General features: G+C 42.0%; 1 protein-coding gene across 1 annotated transcript in view; it reads right to left on the reverse strand.

Annotated features, from left to right (window-relative positions):
* The window catches only part of MPPED1 (metallophosphoesterase domain containing 1), a 97,701-nt gene extending 85,555 nt beyond the window's left edge, over positions 1-12,146 (reverse strand). The window contains exon 1 of the mRNA XM_089680805.1: positions 11,969-12,146. The gene's annotated coding sequence lies outside the window, so the exon portion shown is untranslated. The remainder of the gene's footprint in view (positions 1-11,968) is intronic.
* Between the last annotated feature and the right edge of the window lie 10,027 nt (positions 12,147-22,173).

Here is a 22,173-nt window from a genome sequence, read left to right on the forward strand (position 1 = left end):
AGGTAGAACTGATGATCAAAGGAAAGAAACATATTAGGCAAAACACAGGGATTATTTGTGACAGCCGTGCAAATACTTGAGACATTCACACAACTAATTTTTAATAAATAGACCCCTTAGTGTAGTTAGAGGGCTTCGGGAGATGTATCTTAGGGGGTGTGCCTGACATCACATGGAGCTATAAATGCAGTTTTTCATTACAGGAACAAGGTAAAATAATAAAAAAGAATGCTGGGACATGATCTACAGGGGGAGAGGGGTGTTTTGGGGGTTCATACCTATACAAATATTTTAAAGGAAGCAGCTCACAAGGGACGGGTATGGTTTTGCTCAAAATGTAAAATTTTAGGATGAGGATTAGAATTGTTGCCTCTGAATGGGCTTGCAATATAAATTAGATGCGAGATGGATGGAGATATCCACTTAGTGGTAGCAGCATACAATGGCCACTGAGTTGCTGAGAATACATTTGTGTAACTACAGTAAGTCTAGTATCTGCATGAATGAAGAACTATCTGTATTGCCCACAGTAACCAATAACATTATCCACTTCATTCCTCCGGCTCCATATGAAAAGTATGATTGAGTGCTATGATTAACACACCGGACTTAGACAATTTTATGAAGGAGGCTGACTTTCTTAACTAACAGTTTCTCCAGGCAAACTGATATATTCACAGCTAAAATACATATTTGGTATCTGTTTTACTTACCAAAGCATTTTACTTCTGTCCATCCAGTTCTGAGATCTACACAACCCTGTCAGAAAGCACTGCCTGGCCAGTGACCTTAGTTGTCTGTGCTCAACTTATGAAAATACAGCTTGGTCACTACCCTTCCTCCAGCTTGGCCCCTTTCCCATGAGCAGAGCGGTGGGATCTGCCTGTCTGTTTTTCAGGCAGACCAGATTGATCCATCCATAGACTTCTATGGACTGGCAAGTGTCAGTGGACAATAGTCCGCTGATAACCATCGGCATCTGATCCAATCCTGTACACCACAAATAGACAGATGGGGATCTATTCCCCATCCCACCAGTGGATTGGATCAGATGACAATTGGGTAGAAATGGACAGGAGGTCCATTTCCATCCGACCGTCCCATTAAAATCCGTGGGCAGTGTTTGTGGCCGCTCTGCGGTAGCAGAGCAGACAGAGACCTGTCATCCGCCTGCTTAGCGGGGTATCAGCAGAGAGATCCCCCACTAAGCAGGCAGATCACTGACAGATCCGCCCCGTCTGATAGGAGCCTAAAGGCACAGTAACAGATTAAAGTCATCTCCTCCTGTAAGCATGTTCCTTGTTTGCATATGTGTAGAGGGGGTGTCAGGAAGACTGGGTGCATGAGTGTTCCCCAAGATTTGCATGTGTGTGCAGTGCAGCCTGTGGTCCATTGCATTAGGGATGTGGGTGCATCCATGCATTTGCACACTGCATATCCCACATTGGCACTGGGCATCCACTTCCTCAAACTAAATCTTTCTAAAGCTGAGCTCATAATATTCCCTCCAGCCCGTGCCCCCACCCCTGACTTCTCCATCAAGATCAATAATACAACCATCAGTCCCTCCCCTCATGCCAGGGCACTAGGTGTAATCCTAGACTCCCATGTGTCCTTTCAGCCCCAAATCCAATAACTGTCCAAATCTTGTAGACTTCACCTCTGCAACATCTCAAGATACGCCCGTTTTTAACTACTGAAACCACTAAGCAACTTATTCACTCCCTGGTTATCTCTCGCCTTGACTATTGTAACTCCCTCCTCATTGGCCTACCTCATCGCAGGCTATCCCCTCTTCAGTCTATCATGAATGCTGCTGCCAGACTCATCCAACGTTCCATATCTGCCAATCCCTCCACTGGCTTCCAATTGCCCAACGGATAAAATTCCAAACATTAACAAAAACATATAAAGCCATTTATAACTCTGCCCCAAATTACATCACCAATCTTGTCTCCAAATTTCACCCAAACCGTTCTCTCCACTCCTCGAAGGACCTCCTGCTCTCTAGCTCCCTTGTCTCCTTCTCCCATGCTTGTCTCCAGGACTTCTCCAGAGCTTCCCCCATCCTCTGGAACTCTGTACCCCAATCTATCGCCTACTCTGCCCACTTTTAGGCAATCTCTGAAAACCTATCTCTTCAGGGAAGCCTATCCTGCCCTCAGCTAATAATGGAATCTTCTATTCCTCCTACCAGTCCATCACCCACAGTTATTACCTTTTGTACCACTAGCCCCTCCCTCTTAGATTGTAAGCTCCAAGGAGCAGGGCCCTCCTATCCCTCTTGTATTGAACTGTATTGTTGCTGTATTGTCTCCCTTTATATTGTAAAGTGCTGAGCAAACTGTTGGCGCTATATAAATCCTGTATAATAATAATAATAATTTAGAGCCCTATTTAAATGAGAAGTACAGGCAAAGCTCATTTGTCTGTACTTCTCCTATGGATCACAGGTGTACAGTTTGTTCTGCACTCCTGTTTTCAGTTTTTTTTTAACATGTGACCAGTAATAGAGGAATAGAAGTTCCTCCTGCTACTGTTTCGTTGCAGAAAGGCTGGGAAAGAGCTGGGTCATGTGACAGCTGTATATTGATTAGTAAAAGGGTACTTAGGCTGGCCATACATTATACAAGTTTCTTGAGATTTTTGCTTTAGATTTACCAAACACCATATAATAGGAGGTCAAACCCAAACATCACTTTCAGTTGTATCCAATTAGGCGGGCTCTTGCACTACACAGTTGAAGGTAAATCTAAAGGAAATTGGGCAGAAATTGGACAGAAAATTGTATAGTGTATGGCCAGCCTTAAATGTTTTGTTTTGTCTTAAAATAATTACAGTGCCATCATCCACATACAGAAAGAGATGGGATAATGTAAATTAAACAGTGTGTGTTTAGTATCACTTTAAATACAAAATTAACAAGCAGTGTAAAAAATAACATACAGACAGGCAGCAGTAATTTTCAAATAATGGAGCCAATAGGAAAGAACATACCTTTAGAAAACATACATCCCAACTGATATAAGAAAAGATGATAATTAAATAAAAAAAACAGAAGAGAAAGAGTATGACAAAATAGAGAAGGAAGATTGTGACAAGATAAGACAGCAACTGCATTTAAGAAAAGCACGACTTGATCTGTACAAGTAGATAATTTCATAATTCAGTGACTCATCTAGCACATTACCTGGAAACTCATGTCAATGGCCCATAAGTTCTCCAGGGAAATTCACAAATTAAGATAACTTGTATATAGAGAGGAGTTGAATGGCCATACAGATGCACACCTTACATAGGTAAAAAGGACACACGTCCATCAACTTCAACTTAATAATAACAAAAATCACCTTACATCTGGAGATCTAGCTGATCCACATGAAAGCATAAAACTTTTATAAACAGGAGGCTATTTGCTGTAAAAGAGAAAATATTTTTCCTGACCCCAAAGACCAATCCTTCCTCCTCATAGTCAGCACTAAAATGTTGGTGACCCAGGCAAGTGGTGATGTCATTCCCCAGTCATGTGAAAGGGCATGGCCATGGTGACAGTGACTCTAGGTCAAACGGTATGTCCTTTTGTCTTGTGGCCCAAAGTGGGAAGTTTTATACTGAGTTTTGTATATAGACTGTTTCCACATTTATACGGTTATCATATCTCCCACTTGACCCCCTATTTCAAGAGTGAGTTAGGAAACAAATCACAAATTATCGGTTTCAAAGTTTCTCACTCCGCCCAGTGTACTCTGAACCAAGGAAGGACACCCTCAGGATCCTAGAGGGCTTACGCATTTCGAGGGAAGAGCACTCTTCCTCAGAGCCAAAACCCAGGCTCCCTTATTAATATGCTTTATTCATCAAATGGTTTATGAGTATGTTTTATTTGGATAACTAAATTAATGGCTAATGTGTTAATGCACTAGGATGTTGCACCCTCATTTGTGGGATTTCTTCCATAGAGTGGCAGCGGACCATCACACTTATGTACAGAAAGTGTTTTGCTTTATAGTTCTTCATTAGTAAGTTTCTCTCTATCCACTAAAAACATTGTATTTCTTTCTAGTTATGGGACATTCTCTTTTTAAACTAGTGCTTAAAACTCCCATGTGACAGAACTGGAGCTCACTGAACGGCTCTTCAGGCACTCTATAAGATTTTGCAAGCAATGTCTTTGAGCTTACAAAGGAATTCTGTTCTGGCTAAATCCAGCCAAAAACCATAAAAGGGACGCTAAACTCTGATTCTATTCAAGTATCTATTCTTAACTCAGAAAGAACCTTCTATTGCTTGCAGCTTCCTCCAAACTGCCTTTTCCCCCCTTTTGTCCAACTTCCTGTTAGAAGGTGGCTACGTTTGTTCTCCATGGTCCCACTGTTTGTAGGAATGTAGCCACCAGGGGCGGACTGACCATTTGGAAACTCGGGCACTGCCCAAGGGCCCAGGGTCAGTAGGGGGCCCCATGAGATGCCCCTGGTACCTTTTTCATAGGCTTTTTTGAGTTTGGGTAAGGACACAGGGGCCCCATAATCTCCTATTGCCCGGGGGCCCCATGAGTTGTCAGTCCGCCCCTGGTAGCCACCCACTCTTGCTCAGTCCTGAGATGGACTTTGGGAATTGTAGTGTGCATACAGTAGCGCAGTAGTAGAACCGCAATATGCACTCCTCTTTCCAAACAAACACAAGTGATAAGTAAAAGGAGAATTGCGGGAGCTTACAGATGATGCATAAAAACACAGGAAGAACTATTTCATGAAAAATGTATTACAGGGCCATTAACATTAAAGTGAACCTATTGTTTTTACCCCGCACAGTCCTTTCAGACTATTTCAGCTTGAGCCTCCAGAACTGGTGATCAGAAAAAAAACAGCCTGAGCAATACAAAGTACTTAGTGCTTTGCAGACGTTTTACATTTTAATGTTTCAAATCTCAGAGGATGATCAATCATTGTTCTCTAACTTCTGTGGTGTTCACTTTACAGTCTGTGTATGTCATATCTGAATCTTAGAAAAGCTGGGGAGTATAAGTTGTAGCAGACCACAGGGGAAGCGACACAGAAGAGGAAGGACGGGTCTTTTAATGTTCACCTAATATTGGCCAGTTGTGGCCATCCAATGTAAGACTGTATAACTCTGAAGAAAGGTTTATCATTTTCTTCAGGGAAGGTTTTCCACACAAGTTGGAGTGTCTGTAGAAATGTGTGCCAATTTTTGAGAACAGGTACAGATTTCGGGTGAGAAGACCTGGATTACAGTCGGCATTCTAATTCATCTCAAAGGTGTTCAGTAGGGTTGAGGTATGGGCTCTGCAGAGGACACCCAAGTTCCTCCACACAAAACTCATCAAGCCATGTATTGACCATAGTCCTGTCTTTGTACGTGTAGAATTAACAGTACCCTTCACTGGAAACACCTGAACTTAACCAGTTGGAGGGCTGTCCATATAGTGCACATGGAATAATGTCAATGGATCATTCTCAATAGTCATTTAGATCTCAGACCTCAGTCTGTTGTAGGTATAAGCAATAAAGGTACACTTCTTCTGGACTGCTCAAACCTCAAATCATTTTATTAATGCATGCAGCAGAACATATGATACTGTTTAAATATTTAATGGGTCCCAAGCGAGTAGAAATCACTCCTGCTCTATTTTTTTTTAACCACGGTGCAATGCAATGCATTGTGGGTTGTGGTGTGCTACAGTGCATTGTGGCTGTGCTTGGGTGCCATCTAAAATGAAAGGCAACGTAACACAGCATCTTTGTTTTACCACACATTACAACAGCATGCTGGTGTGAACAAACCTTATGTGATAGAAGAGTTACAATGGAGGACAAACCTTTAAAACCCTAGAATGTCACTACTAGGAATGTAAGCCTTGGTATTGTAACAAAAATCCCTTTCAATGTTCTCCTAAATACCTGCAAGGTTTGCTCACTCTACTTTAAATCTTTATTTTACAAAGACATACATTTAAAAAGTCATACATATGAGGTATCTATTCCCTTTGTTTGGTAGCTTTTGTGTTACCATAGTAACGCTTCAACTTTATGTCTTAAATAAGAATACAATCTGACAATACACTTCTTCCTTGCAAACAGCTCGAGGCACTGAACGCTAAACAGTGGCAAAATGTTTTTCAGCAGTTCGGTCTAACAATAATGATATACAATGTTGATATATTATACATATACCTTTTTTTTGTTTTTTTTTTTGTGGAAAAAAGACTTGAATCTTTGCCTGGTTTAAAATGCTGTGTGTGCCCCCATGGAGATTTCTCTTCACTTCCTGTTCGGTCTGACAGCCATCACAATAAGTACAGAAAGTGAGGGATAATTTTCTTATGAGGACACAGACAGCAATAAATCCTGACACACATTTTTTACCTTCCTTATTCTATAAGGATTTCATATGATTTGCTTCTTATGTCCCCTTTGGGGAGATTTCATTTGCTGTTCTGCCTGTGAGCTGCCAAATAGACAGGAAATGAGGGGACATCACCCCAATAGGGGCATATAAAGCAATAAACACAAAACAGAGGTTTTACCCCTTCCCCCGTTCCCAGAGTTTCAATCTCATCTGCAGGTGTATACTCAGGTTAAGATTGGCTTAGCCTGAAATAATTGATAACATGCAAATATTTGAAGTCTACACTGTAAATGAAAGAGAGAATGCACTGTCAACTGTAAGATCCTCAAAAAATCTTTAATTGGTTAAAATAAACATACTGTACATACAAAAGCGGAATAAAGAGACATTTTTTCACATAGTTTCCATAAGGAACATCTCATCTGTCCATTAGTACTTCATTTGAAGACTGACCTCTAATATCCTGGTTAACATATTTCAAGGCAACACCTCTTCATCAGAACCAACTCTGGAGCTTTCCTGTTCCTTACTGCACTCCCTTAACATTGACCCAATAGTACTCAAGTCTTTAACTATCATTGGTACAGGCCTGAGAAGTAGGGCACTGAAAAGGTGGTTTAAAGCTAAACTTTGGCCTATTTAGTGTCTAGCAGTGGAGGGATAAGCTGAAATATTTATCCTATCCCTTGCCACTGCAGGCCTCCTCCAAGCTATTAGAGTGGTCTTCTGAAGCTGCATTTCCTTGCTGTTCTGCCGGTAGCAGGCCCTCTGACATCATCTTGTACAGTCCTGCATTGCAACTGCCCACATCCCAGAGTGATAGCTGCTGGGGGAGCAAGGAGTAAGGTAAGTAGAGCTGCTTATTGTGTTCCCCTAGCAAAATATGCCCATTTAAGCTTTGCAGTGCTAGGGAACCCCACAAGGGTCATTGTTAAAGCAGAACTAAACCCTTCAATACTCACCTACCCTCCAGCTATGTGATGTATGCAAGCTCCTTCGCTGGCACGGACTCTTCCTACTCCCCCCTTCTTCCATGTTCAGGATCTTCATCCATCTGGAATGGCTGGGCTGGTATAACATAACTCCCATGCAGTGTAAAGAACCTTGAGAGGAGCAAGGTGAGAAGCCTTTATTGCAGAAGATCAAATCATAGAAATACAGAAAGGAACACCCAACCAAATCCAGATGAAAGAGCCCAAAATAAATTTAATTGTTAGTAAAAAGCTCATATAAAACCAGGCAATGAGTTTCAAGGGCAACACCTCTCTCCCTCTATCAGGGCTTTTCACAGATCTACATTATACCAATATTGAACTCTCCTAATTGAGTAACAAACTGACAACAGTTTCTGAGCGGTCATTCTTCCTTGAAAAGATTGTTGGGAATGGGAATGTTCCATTTCCCATTCATCAGGGCCTAACACAGGAAACAGACGTGGATGGACTCACAGATCTATATCAAAACCAGTACTGAATTCTTCTCATAGAGGAATGACTGCTCAGAACCTACAATCAGGTTTGTTACTCAATTAGGACAGCTCAATATTGGTTCTAATATAGATCTGTGAAAAGCCCTGATGAAGGGGAAATGGTGTTGCACCTGAAATGTGCTGGCTATGTTTATATGACCTTTTACCCAACAACTAAAATTATCTTGGACTCTCATTGAGTTTTGGTCTAGATCCTCTTTCTGTATTTGTGGGAGCCACCGCACCAGAGCTATTGAGCTTGTTCGAAGTTTTTCTTCAACTGACTATATATGCACTTCTAAAAGTTCTAAGCACCTTTTTGAGTATTCTCATAGGGCCAGTTCACACCATGCCTGCGCAAGAGTGAGCACCTCATTCAAAAGCAGTCCATTTGCAATCTTCAGGGGGTGTCAATAGTAAGTTAATGACACCCCAAATGCAGATCACAAAGACAGTGAGTTTGCCTTGTAAAAGTACCATGTGGTCTGGTTTCAGTGTGTTTCTAAAAGTAGTGCATGCACTACGTTTGGTGTGGTGCGATTTTAGCCCAGTCAAAAAGAATGGAACCACGTGTGATTCGCACAGGAACACAAAGCATATTGGCCCTTAGAGAAGAGTAATAGTAGGTCTCTTCAGCAATATAAATCCAGAAGACCCCAGAAGAAGAGTATTGGGCTGCTCTGTGAAAAACCATTGCACAGAGCAGGTTAATATGACATTGTTCCTTACTTTATATATGTTCATTGTTTAAAAAAATATGGGTTTACAATCATTTTATTTTTCTTTTTTGATAGGCTGCCTCTACTTCATTCTTTTTTTCTTAGAAAAACGCTTTATACATTTTTCTCTGCTTCCACCACAAGTCATTGTTCCCTGCAAATACCTTTTTTTTTTATTGTGATCTGGGAGTGCTTTCACTGGTATTAAAAAAATCCTCTTTCAGTCTAAAATGATTTTGTTCTGGAAAAATGAAATTAACAGTGATAACACACATATGACATTGGGGCCCACTGACTTCTTTGCAAAGCATTACTGCATGTGCATTAGTGTAAGTTGCTTTAAGGCAGCACATTCAAAATGAAAGGGCCATCATCAGGCCCTAATGTGCTAAATATTGTACTGGACACTTTTATTATAACACAACCCATTGCAATGTACTACAGGTGCGGTGCCTTCGTTCATGCAAAATTAATGCCACCACAATGCAGTAACGTTTGTAAAGTGCATTACTGCACATTCCTGTACCATGATGCGGATGTATAAATGTGCTATAAATGAGATAAAAAATCAGATGTATCACCATTGCTTAAAAATAAAGTCAATGGACAGAAGCATAGACTGCGTTGTATTGGAAAAAGAACATTATTTAAAGAGGGTGTGATTACATGGGTAATCAGCGGGCAGTTTGTTAATGAAAACATACATGTATTTAGATATTAGATCCTCTAATTTACTAAGTGATCTACAAAACCTACTTATAAATAACATAGAGAAAATGCAATTCCAGTGGAGGTGGAACATCGGATGGACAAAATAGGAAAATCTCACAACCAGAATTCAGCAAAGCATGAAGTTGGGTTGTCATACTTCGGATGGGATGACCAGGGGTGCATGACCTGGGTGCCTTGGTCTAGGAATGTCTCCTGCACATCATCATAACTAATTTTATGAGATGAAAAAAGAGAGAAACCTTTAAATACAACATATGTAGAGAAAAGGGCACATCCCTGCCACAGCCCCCTAGCCTTTCTCAAAGGGGGGTTCTGTGGAACCCCACATTTCCTCCAGAGGTTTCTCATAGCTCCTTGAACAGTAGGCAGGGGCAGATCAATTTCCCATCTAACCATCATTGTGAGGGGTCACATTGCCCTTGACCATCAATGCAAATGGACACTACAGTTTTTAATATCTGTATTTCCTTTCTGTTTATTATTATTTTATTATTGTTATTATTCTTTTCATTTGATATTTTTTACTGAAAAAATATTTTCATAGTTCAGGGGACTGCTAAAAAATATATCATACATACCATGAGCTGTAGATAAAATCATTTTTAGCACATGTTGTCCAAGACATGAAAATTAGGGTTCCTCCAGGGTAAAAAGGTTGAGAAAAACTAGGTTAAACCCACAAGTTCCTCGCAAATACTTTTCCTTTTTACTGGATTTTCACAACAGCAAATGCAATATTTTAGGATGATGGATGAAAGATTCAGTCTAGTTAAATGCTTTGATAAGTAAGTAGAACATTTTTTTTTGGAGGTTTGTACATCAGACCAAAAAGAGGGACAATGGAAGAAGAGGAACAACTGAGACAGAAAGGAGACTTGGATCCATATGAGGGACAACTAAGGAAGAAAAAGGGACACCAGAAAAAGAAAGATGAATTGGTTACATAGGAGGAACAACTAAGGAAGAAAAAAGGGATACCAGAAGAAGAAAGAAGACTTGATTCTATAAGAGGGACAACTAAGGAAGAAAAAAGGACACCAGAAGAAGGATGTGGTTCCAAAGCCTGAACAAGCAAGGAAGAAAGAGTGACACCAGAAGAAGAAAAATCTTGGTTCCATAGGAGGGACAACTAAAAAAGAAAAAAGGGCACCAGAAGAAGAAAGAGGATTTGGTTCCATAGCACAGAGAAATAAGGAAGAAACAGGGACACCAGAAGAAGAGAGAAGACTTGGTTCCAAAAGAGGGACAACTAAGGAAGAAAAAAGGACATCAGAAGAAGAAAGAGGATTTGGTTCCATAGCACAGAGCAGTAAAGAAGAAAGAGGGACACCAGAAGAAGAAAGAAGACTTGGTTCCAGAAGAGGGACAACTAAGAAAGAAAAAAGACTTGGTTTCATAGGAGGGTCAAGTATAGAAAAAAGGAGGACACCAGAGGAAGAAACAGGGACTTGGTTCTACATGAGAGATAGTTGGGAACTAATCATTGTTCTACAGAGTACAGAGAGACACTCACATCAAACCCTATCCCAAAGAAGATATATATATATATATTTATATATATACCCACAAGCACACCTTCTACAGTGTGTGCAGTTAAATGCCAGCCTGTCCACTAGTACTCATAGAAAACCCATACAAACTCTATGCTGATGATATGCCAATGAGAACCAAGAGACCAGTGTTGCAGGGCAAGACAGCTAATCACCTTTAAATTAATGTGCTCCATACTTTCAGATTAATTTCTAAAAATGTAACTTCACTATAAAATATCCTGAGTCACTTTTGGGAAACTACAAGTCTCAGCATGCACATCATACTTGCCCACAAACAGCTGAAATAGATGCTGTTTTAGTGCCATTGCAATGAATGGAGTATTGGCATGGTGGAATTTGCACTTCATCAAATTATCAAGCAGCTTGGTGGCTTTTTTGCATTGCAGCGCTGCAGTCCTGTGTTCACATCCCATAACTGCATGAAGTTTGAATGTTTTTAATTTTTCAGAAACTGATTCCAGTTCTCCAGCTTCGCGCAGAATTTTGCACATATATTGGGTGCTCACTGGCCATCTAAAGTGTTTATAACTCTGACACGGACATCCAGATGTAAGCTCTTTTGCGCAGGGAATGTTGTTAAAGATTCTGCCACTCCCTAAAACTGTTTTCAGTGTATATACATGTGAAAAATAAATGATACTAAGCCCCGATTCCACAAATGTGAAATTTGCTGTGCCAACGCAATGCTTGAAGTAGCTGCTGAGGCATGCTGGAGCTTGTAGTCCCCTGTCAGCTAATGCTACTCCACTGACTGCCTTTAGTTTCAGAATAAACATTTAGCACATGTTGCTAAATACATTCTACCCCCGGGAAGGTTCAATGCAATTTTGCAAAAGCTTTACGCTCAAGACACTTTTGTAGTTGAGTCGACCTTCTGCTCCTCAATTATCCTGTGTGCTGCCACCAGTGTCGGAATGCATTCATGCCCCTCGCTAGTTGCCTGCTAGGCAAATTATGTTTTTTTTCTACTCCAACACATACAAAGGGTTATCATGTGCATAATTGAAGCATTGCAAGGCCCCTCTCCATGGCTTGCAAGCAGCTCCCCTGAAACAGACCCAAGACACAATAAAATAAGTGACGCAGCTGGAGGGAATGAGAGAGCGAGGATGAATTTCCCGAGCACTGACCTTAGGACAATGAGGGATCACAGCAGCTTTTGTCCTGTAGAGAGAGAGCTGGCCGGTCTTCGATGACAGACGCCAATGTGCTTCCTAGCATCTCATGTGCGGGCTGGAGCAAAGCGCTGGGTAACGACGGAGCTTCTGCATGTCTGTACACAGGGGGTGTGTGTGCTGTGGATGATTGACACCGCTCCTGACGCACCCCATTTAATAATACGCTCCTTACACATGTAGGGGCTTAAAGTAGATCTAAACTCAATCACTACAATCTCCTAGCAGCTTTAACGTGTTAATGCAATTCCAAAAGTTGGTTTCCATCTCTTTAAATCTGCAGCTTCCATTGTTAAGGGGTGACAACTGTCTCCCAGTTGTGTTTCTGTATGGTCATGCTGTCATATGGGCTTCAGACTATGAGCTCTATCAACATCCGAATTCTAACATTACAACCTGGCAGGGCTGCACACATGCTGTGGCATTTTAACTTGGGCTGCAGAGTTTGACAGCTGCCTGTGAAACTCGCCCTTTGAAATCAATGGGGCTGCATCACAACAGCAAGCCAAATGCTTAGCTCACAGTTGCCCCACAATGTAAAATTGCATTTCGGCACTTCAAAAAAGTCATTAAAAAAATACAGTCATTAGAAGGCAGCAGGAGTGCCTCCCAAAGACCTTTCAGCCACTGCTCTATCACCCTCTGAAAAGTGATCCATTGTCGCCTTTCAGTGGCCAGTAAGCAGCACTGCCTCTCACCATTGTCCACTGTTGTGACCATTAGGAAGCTAGTCCACAGTGATGCTGGGGGGGGGGGAGTGCACGTAGACAGGAAGGGAGTCATATTTACAATTGTACTTTGTGGCAAGGCACAGTAAAGTGCACTCGTAAAAGCACGTTTTTGCAACACATGGTAACACTCTATGTATGTGTGTTGTGGTGCCATTCAGTGTGAATATTCTCCAAAGCATTGTACATTAGAGCCCAACACATTGCAGCACACCACAACGCATATACCATGCGTTGTGGTGTGCTGCATTGTTAAAAATTAGTCATGCACATTTTCTCATTCATTGTGATGTGTTGGCAGCAGGGGCGGACTGACCATTTGGAAACTCAAGAACCGCTCGAGGGCCCGGGGTCAGTAGGGGGCCCCATGAGATGCCCCTGGTACCTTTTTCATAGGCTTTTTTGAGTTTGGGCAAGGACACAGGGGCCCCATGATCCCCTATTGCCCAGGGGCCCCATGAGTTGTCAGCCCGCCCCTGGTTGGCAGCCTATTCATAATGTTATGGCTAGTTTAAGGCAATGTACATTTACACGTATCATAACGTGCGTTAACGTGTGTGCATTCATGTACTGCCGTGGAATACTTAAGTGTGAATGGGCCCTCAAGGAGATAAGAAGCACTGGGATTCAGCAAAAGAGGTCAAAAATATGAAAGGAAACTGTTTGATAAGCAATGCTTTAGTGAACCAAACGTCATCTAGTTGGGATTAGATCCGCCATAGGTGTTTGTACCTGGGAGAGTTTACTATAATGGCGTTTACTGCACATTACCAATACATAGATCTGTATGGACAAAGCTAACCCGTCACAAAGGAGCGCAAACAACAGAGCTGCTGGGTAGACTAAGGGCTCTTTCACACTCACAATGGAGTGCTGTGCCCTCTACAGAGCGATCCTTGTCCAGACTGCTTTTCAGAGGGTATTTGACAAGTGGCGAGGAGGCATTATATTGCCTTGTCACTGCCTGACTGAATCCTATAATGCCACACTAGCACACCACAAACATGTGTCATGAACGCAGTTGGGGTGCAGAGCCACTGAAATTAATGGGTGAGTTTGACAAGTGGTGCCACTTGTCAAACTTTACACCCCAAGTTAAAAAGGCTGCTGCCACAGCATGTTAACAGACACTCAGGGGCGGACTGACCATTTGGAAACTCGGGCACTGCCCGAGGGCCCCGGGTCAGTAGGGGGCCCCATGAGGTGCCCCTGGTACCTTTTTCATAGGCTTTTTTGAGTTTGGGCAAGGACACAGGGGCCCCATGATCCCCTATTGCCCGGGGGCCCCATGAGTTGTCAGTCTGCCCCTGCAGACACTACTCTCTGTTATTTTACAGTTCAGGTAAGCGGCCAGAGGGAGGAAAAACCTAAAACAATCCTGAATGAACTTCAAAGCCGGCCATACACATAGCAATTTCATTGTTAAGATTTTTTTGGTCAAAAACGCAAAGCAACCATAGACATCAAATGGTTGTATTAATCAGCCCCAAGGAGTTTAAAGTTGAAATTACCTGGGCTGAAGGTTCTAATTATTTTTGGCAAAATTGCATTTTTTTTTGCATTTTAAATCATTAAATCCTTAAGGCTCGGTTCACATTGCCGCGACTTGGGATCCAACTTGTGAGACCCCAAGTCGCATGACATGTAAAATCCCATGTTAGCCAATGAGAGTGATCTTAATTAGCACTACTGAAGTTGCTCCGACTTTATAAAAGGACTTCAAGGCGACTTCTATCCGACTTGTGCCCATAGACCTTAAACGAAGTCGCCTCCAAGTCGGTTCCTCATCTATATTGATGTGTATTGGATCCGACATTACAGGAAGATTACAAGGGCATTCCCTGAAAGTTGCTTCAAAGTAGTACTCAAGTTGCCTGGTAAAGTTGCACTGTAAGTCGTACAATTTCAGGTCGTAGCAGTGTGAAACGAGACTAAAGCTGTCAATTGATTGCCAGTTTTCACTTCACAGTTGGATAAACTCTGAGGATCGACTGAACTCATGAGTGACAGATTGCTTAGTTTCTGGCGATTACTTGCGATTGTATATGTGGTGGATGGAAAGTGGTTGTAACTGACTGAAAATCGCCATGTGTGTGTTCTACTTTAAACCCCGGGCTATACGGGTGATTAGACCTCTTTGCTGCTGACAGATTTAACTATTTGTTGGTCATCATCTCATAGGCATCGCCTTGATTTCAGAGCCGTACATATTAGGATACCTCCAGCAAATATTTTTGAGTAGCAAAGAGAAGAAATCACTTTTGCAGTCTTAGATTTACTTTTTACAATTTTGCTGCCATCACTCAGGAAGTAGTGGAGAAAATTCAAGGGTTCTGAACTCCAGCCCTCTCATCAGTCTTGCAGAGTTGTACAGTTTCCTCTACTGGACTGAAATTTCAAAGGCTGCTTTCACACGGATCCATTTTTCTTCCTTTAAAAAAGCATGACCATTAAATCCTATGGAACTCTTCACACTGGTCAGTTGCGGGTTCCTTTGCTTTTTTCAAAGTCCTACTTGCTGCATTCGGTGCGGTTAAAAAAAAAAAAAACACAAACCAACAACGCACCTTCCCATTGAAATATATGTAAAACACATCTAAAACGCACACAATTGTGTTTTCGGTGCATTTTTTTGAGTCACATGGAAACACTGCAAAATGGCATATGCGTTTTTACTGCATTTTTGCAACTGAGTAGTGTGAAAGTACATTTTCTCGCAATGTGCATTGGAAGCTGCAGCAAGTCAGATAGGACCTGCCTAATTTGCTGACTAGTCACCATCATTTAGCTTTTTCTGAGCCTGACTTTCCCTGGCCAAAAAGAATGTTTATTGCTCACTCAAGGAAATGTGAAGTAGAGAGGGGTAAGGGACACCCTAGAACGAACAACACGAAGGCAGACTCCTCCAAAAATAGACAAAAAGCTGAGAGCAGTGCACAAAAGAGCCTTTACGCTGTACTTTCATAGCAACAGCTGTATCCAGTAGCAACCACAATGCAAGAGATGACTGAATGAGTCTATCCTGAGGCTTTCCCAGATTCTCCACAGCTCCTTTTAATTTCTTCAGACAGGCTCCCAAGTCACAGAGTCTTGAGCACGTGGTTAGGTCGTAGACCCAGTTACACAACTGTTCCTCATTCAGCCACACCAAGCCTAGGTCTGGGTAGAAGGACCCTGATCACCTGACAACCCTGAACATTTATACTCTCTCCCAGCATACACCAGCAGCCAAGAAACCCCCATTGGTTGGACAGAAGAGGTATGAATATTCATAAACTCACTGTAGCTCATCTTAGTAATACATTAGGTACCAGCGACACCAACTGGCAAAGGGGAGGAACGACAGCTGCACTGGTTTTAGGGGAACCCAAATGATCAAATAAACTACAAATCATCTATGTTTATAACCTTTGAGCCCTGGTTCACACTGAAGCAGTCCAGAATTTGCAGCGTTTTCTGTGCGAATTCTGCAACACATCAGAATCACACCCCGTTCATGCGAACTGGTGCGAGTGCGTATGTTAACCCCTTGGCACGGGAGCCTCCCGGCCATTTAAGGGTTCCAGAAGCCAGGAGGCGGGACGCGGTTTTAGGATCATGTGACTGACATGATTCACTGTCACATGATCGGGAAAGGTCCCGATCGAAAGAGGAGATCGGGACCTTTCCGTGAGTACCACACGTGTGTGCTGGGAGCACGCAGGGAGCACATATGGTTTTTTTTTAATAGAACACAAATGTGCGGCAGCTCGGCGTTTAGGCCCAGATGCCAGGAGGCCGCACATTTGCGTTCGAGAGGTGCCAAGAGGTCAACAACACCCCAAAATCAGTCCACAAAACGCGGTGTGTTGTGCAGAATCAGATCGCATAGGTGTGAATACCCATGCGATCCGATTCTAGTGCGGAACCAAAAAAGGGTCCTGCACTTTTTTTGGTGCGGGTGCGGTGTGATTTGAGCCATACAAAATGTATGGCTCCAATCGCACCTCACACAAATCGCATGTGATGTGCACAGGAATGCAGTGCGGTTCCTGTGTGAATCGCATATGATGTACCGCACTGCATATGTATGAACCCAGGCTCAATGTCGTTGGCAGAGGTATTTCATGCATTTTTCATTTCTATGTTTCATGTGATATTGTTTTTGCTATGTTATGTCTTGAGCGGGGAACTTCTTTTTTGGTCCCTATTACACCATCTGGTATTGTTATGTATGGCTAACCTGATATTGCTGTTCTGATTTGTATTTTTCCGAGCTGCGTCTCAGTGTCGGGCAAATTTCCCTTTTTTTTTTTTTGTCATGGCTTTGTTGTTAGCACATACACACAAAAAAATTTAATTTCCCTTTAAAAACAAAAAAAAAAAAAAGAAAAACTACAAATCATCCAGGTTATCTACCACCCAGCAAAACTAAATGTAACTAGTAGCCCCTGTTTAAGACAGGGTGGCTATATTTGCATACCTTCTCCCAAGAGCCAACCCACGAGGGCTGAGTGATCTTAGAGCGGTCGTAAACGCTTTATGAATTGTACCTATAATAAAGCTTACCTGTAAGTACAGTGAATATCTCCTAAATGTGTACCATTTAGGCAGGGGTGGACTGACAACTCATGGGGCCCCCGGGCAATAGGGGATCATGGGGCCCCTGTGTCCTTGCCCAAACTCAAAAAAGCCTATGAAAAAGGTACCAGGGCATCTCATAGGGCCCCCCTACTGACCCCGGGCCCTCGGGCGGTGCCCGAGTTTCCAAATGGTCAGTCCGCCCCTGCATTTAGGAGATATTCGCATTTGTAGTGGCCAGTGACGTCACAGGCGCATGAGCACTGCATTCTGAATAGACACCACACTCGAGTATGCCATCCATTGAGAGCTCTGTGCATTAACTGTGACTCCCGTGCGCATGCGTGAGAGTGACATCATCATGGCCCGGCCATTCAAACAGCTGGGCAGCACCAACCTGGAAGGAAGGGCGAAAATGGAAGTGCTGACAGCAGGCCACTGGAGGGCTTTGTTGTAGGATAAGTCTGTCATGATTTTCTAATATGCGGTGCATACAGGGGCGGACTGACCATTTGGACACTCGGGCACTGCCCGAGGGCCCAGGATCAGTAGGGGGCCCCATGAGATGCCCCTGGGACCTTTCATAGGCTTTTTTGGGTGTGGTTTGAGTGTGGGTGAGGACACAGGGGCCCCATGATCCCCTATTGAGTTGTCAGTCCACCCCTGGGTGCATATTAGCATGTTATGGCTTAAACCACCTGGAGGTCCACATTTTTTACATTTTATTCTATGACTTTACTACCGCTTTTATATACATCACCCTGCTATCTCCCCCTACCAGCCATGATGTATTCTGCATTGCAGAGAGAAGCGCAGAGAACTAGTGATGATGTCACTGAATCTAAAATAAGGTATGTAAAGAAAATAGAAGGATTTGTTTCAAAATATCATTAGCATGTTAATGAGGGGGTAGAGAGGAACCAGAAAAGGTAAGCAAACGAAATGTCAGCTTTAAATCTTTAGCACTTTTGTAGGAAACTGAAGTACTTGGGGACAATTGGTGGCTAGGAAGGAAAAACCTGAGAGTTTCTATTTTTCCAAAATGTTGGCAAAAATCTTGACATTTTGCCCTAATGCATTGAGTCAATGTGGAATACAAAATGAAGGTGGTGTTTATTATTATTATGAGCGTTAAATGGCTCCTGAGGGCTGTCAAAGCTCCTTTGAACTATCCAAACATTTTCTTGGGAACATCCCTTCCTTAAAGGATAAGTTCACCTTTGGGAACATGTTATATGTTCCACCTGTTTTTAGGGTGGAACATATAACATGTTCCCATAGCCGCAAATTTCATTAGTTTTGCAAGGAATGACCCCCTTGTGCCTACTAATGACACCACTATGTGCCCAGACACTGCAGATACATGATCGAGCTGTGAAAGAAAGATCAGATCCAGCGGAAACAGGTATTCTAGCTCCAAGAGGTTGCTGGCAATTTAAAAGATGAATAGATTTGTAATATTTCTTGGAGAATTCATCTCCACCAGGTTTTTCAATTCCTCTCAATGGTAAAGCCCGTACAGGACACAATGAATGGATAATCTATAATTTGAAGTGAAGAATTGTAGAAACCATTATTGTCGCTTTGTGAGAGGAGGGGAAAGTCACAAATTGGGAATTCTCAGGACGGGAGTCTCAGAGAGGAAGAAACCAGCAGGTGAAATGCACTCACACTCTCTGCAAATCAAATAGAAGCAATTAATTACACCTGAAATTCATGGAGACAATATTCTGGACCATCCTGTTGGTAATGGTTTCTTCACAACATGTTAAGGAAAGGTTTTGTTAATGAAGAATTCCAGGTATGGATATTTTATACATAGTTATATTAATTCAGCTTGGACCATTGTAACTATAAACAATGCATATACCATACCGGGCCAATATCCCTGGAAGCTGGAAATCACTGAAGTTGACACCAGAACTCCTGTGATCTCCACCAGCTTCTAGGTGGAGAGGTGGGGTGGTGATGTCCCATTCTATACCTTGTCCAATCAGAGAACACTTTGCATTTCTTCAGAAAATGTAAAGCATTCTTTTAATTGTGCCCATGCCAAGAGACAGAACTTCTGTGTTCAGAATGCAGAAGGGCAGCTGCTCAGCTCAGGATCCAGAAGCAAGCAGATATCACCAGAGTAGTGGTGTCTGTTTCAGTGATTTCCAGCTTCCAGGGGGTCAGCCAGGTATGAGCCAAGCTGGACTAATGTAACTATGTCTGAAATATCCATACCTGGAATTTTTCTTTACTGGCTCATTGACACTATGTTTTTCTGCACTGGATAAACACAGTTCACCACTAGAGCACATAAATAATAATGATCTTTTCTTTCCCCTGTTCTTCCAACGTTGGTGTAATGTGCACTGCGGAAAATTGCAGCATTTCTGGATGGCCCAGCAAGGGTGTTTCAACCTAGCCTAAAAGTTCTGCATCCTTTTCCATTTTTTGCAGACTCAAATGGATGTCATCCATTTACATTAGTTCCATATAGATCTGTTTTTAGGAAAGAATCACACTTTTTTGTTTATACTTTTGTCAGCTTTGACGTTTTTCTTCAACAACTACAAAGAAAAAATGGACACGTGAAAAATGGAAGTATACTGATATAAACTGAACGGAAGATGGATGTACACTGATGGAAAAGGTATCAGTTTTCATGGCAAAACTTATGACGTTTGTGTGTACGGCACCTTTCACACAGGCTTTCCAAATTGGCCAGTCCTTCAGTTTATTCAGGTGGACCTGATCGGAAGCTCCTTGCAGGTCTATGGGCAGGTGGATGAAATCAAACATACATCCATTTACAATCGCTTACTTCTGAGTCCACCCAGGTCCAGAAAACAATATGGAAAGAAGACTGCATCCTTTTCTGTGTTTCTGGACATAAACATGACAGATCCTAGGTAGTCTGATGTAAATGGACACAAGTCTGTTTAGATTCGGCCACCCATACATCTATCACTGGTCCACCAACATCCACTGTCAAAATGCAAACAAAAAAATGAGTAGGCCTGAGTCCCCTGCTGGAATAAACACGGCTGTGTGAAAGTATTCCACCCGGTTCAAATATGTGCGGGCCGCGTTTTGCATGGGCACGAGAGCCCATTCATTTGAATAGACTCCTGTGCCCGTGACACGCAAGGAAGAATTCCCTGCACTTCTTTGGAAAACGCAGCCCGCACGGGAACCTCGGTTCCCAGTACAGTTGCATTTTCCAGTGCGGGCAGGGTGCCATTAGAACTAATTGTACCCACCCGCGGGTCCGCATTTCTCTGTGCGGGTGGTGTGGCTGCTCGGATTTTTGTGCAGATATAGCACAAAAATCATAGCACCAATATAGCACCACCCGCACAGATTTGAACCTAGGGTCATTAACTGACATTTTATTCTATAGCAAATATCTGAGGAAGGGAGATGCATTTCACATGAAACGCGTTGGATTTTTCCTGATGCACATATCCAATAAACATTTCGATAAGACCTCTGAGTATCTTTGTACTGGGCACTCCCCCCCTAAAGTCTGACATATGATCTTATGGGAAGATTTTTATGGTCTGGTGCCAGGTTCTCTTTAATTCCATACAGTATAGGTTTGCTGTATGCCTCTTTGGTGTGTTTTTTTTCCTATGCTGCTGTATGTACTAAGATGTATGTGTATTGTTCTCTCACGTATTGCATCAATTACACTACGCAGCACCATGAAATATTAAGGTCATATATTAAGGTCAATTCATTAAACTGCATGAGTTATTTCAACTGCATTCATTATTTTATCCCATAATAATTTTCTCCTCATATTGTTTATTTAACAAGCATAAACGAATACAAAGATGTAGCACTCATACTCTGATTTCCAGTTTCAATTTGACTTTATTGATGCAAAGCCAACAATCTCTTCCTGCTGACGCATTTCACTCCCAACAGAGCTTCATGTGTAGTTTTTGTCACAAACATAAATACTGCATAGGAATGAAATTATAATTTTTTTACCATGAAGTTATTTAACCAAGCCTCTATTTCTCGTGAATCTGTGGTTTTCAAGACTATCTTTCCCAGGGATGGCTCTTTTTCTGCTCTCCTAGGCACAGAAGATGAAGATATTTAAAGTGTTACTAAACCCAGGACCTTGCATTCACTATATCTGGTCTCCCACAGTACACCGAACATGGAAATGCAATTATTTTAGTAAATATAAACTGTTAAATATCTTTTCTCATCAGCAGTTAGAGCAGTCTTGTGACTTCAGCAGAGCACTGGTTAAAGCTTGTAGGAGGAGTTTTCTTTCTGCTCTAGGAGGATGTGAAACCTCTGAACTCTGTCTGGACAGTGCTGATTGGCCCTGTGATGATCACATACACTCTCCCAAGAAAACAAAAAACCTCTAGCAATACACACCAAACTGAGCATGTGACTACAGATTCAGTCTGTATCAGGTGGTCATTTGAACAAGAGGAGGGACAGAGAAGACAAGATCAAACAGCCTTTTTACACAATGCAGAGGATTAACCCCTTAGGTTCCACAGTGAGTATAACAAGCATGCTTTACTGCATATACAGACTGATTTTACTGTTCTGGGTTTAGTAACACTTTAAAGGAATGAGAACAGGTATAATATAATTAGTGATTTGATTTTAACAACAAAACAAAAATCAATTCAGGAGAACAAATGAGAGACCGCGACAAAGCTTTTTAACTATTTAACAGGAAGAACCCGTACAAAGACCTTCATGGCAGGATCACTGCATAATATTTTAATGAAAGCTGCAGATTTATAAATATTGAAAAGTACATTGGATATTATATCATGTTACTTAAAGCTGATATGAAAGTTAAGCAATTGAGCTTACATCTGCTTTAAAGTCAGAACAGTAAAA

The sequence above is a fragment of the Staurois parvus genome, unplaced genomic scaffold (assembly GCF_062004578.1).
Source record: "Staurois parvus isolate SC_StPar_1 unplaced genomic scaffold, SC_StPar_1.0 ptg000249l, whole genome shotgun sequence".
NCBI classification, from domain to species: Eukaryota; Metazoa; Chordata; class Amphibia; order Anura; family Ranidae; genus Staurois; species Staurois parvus.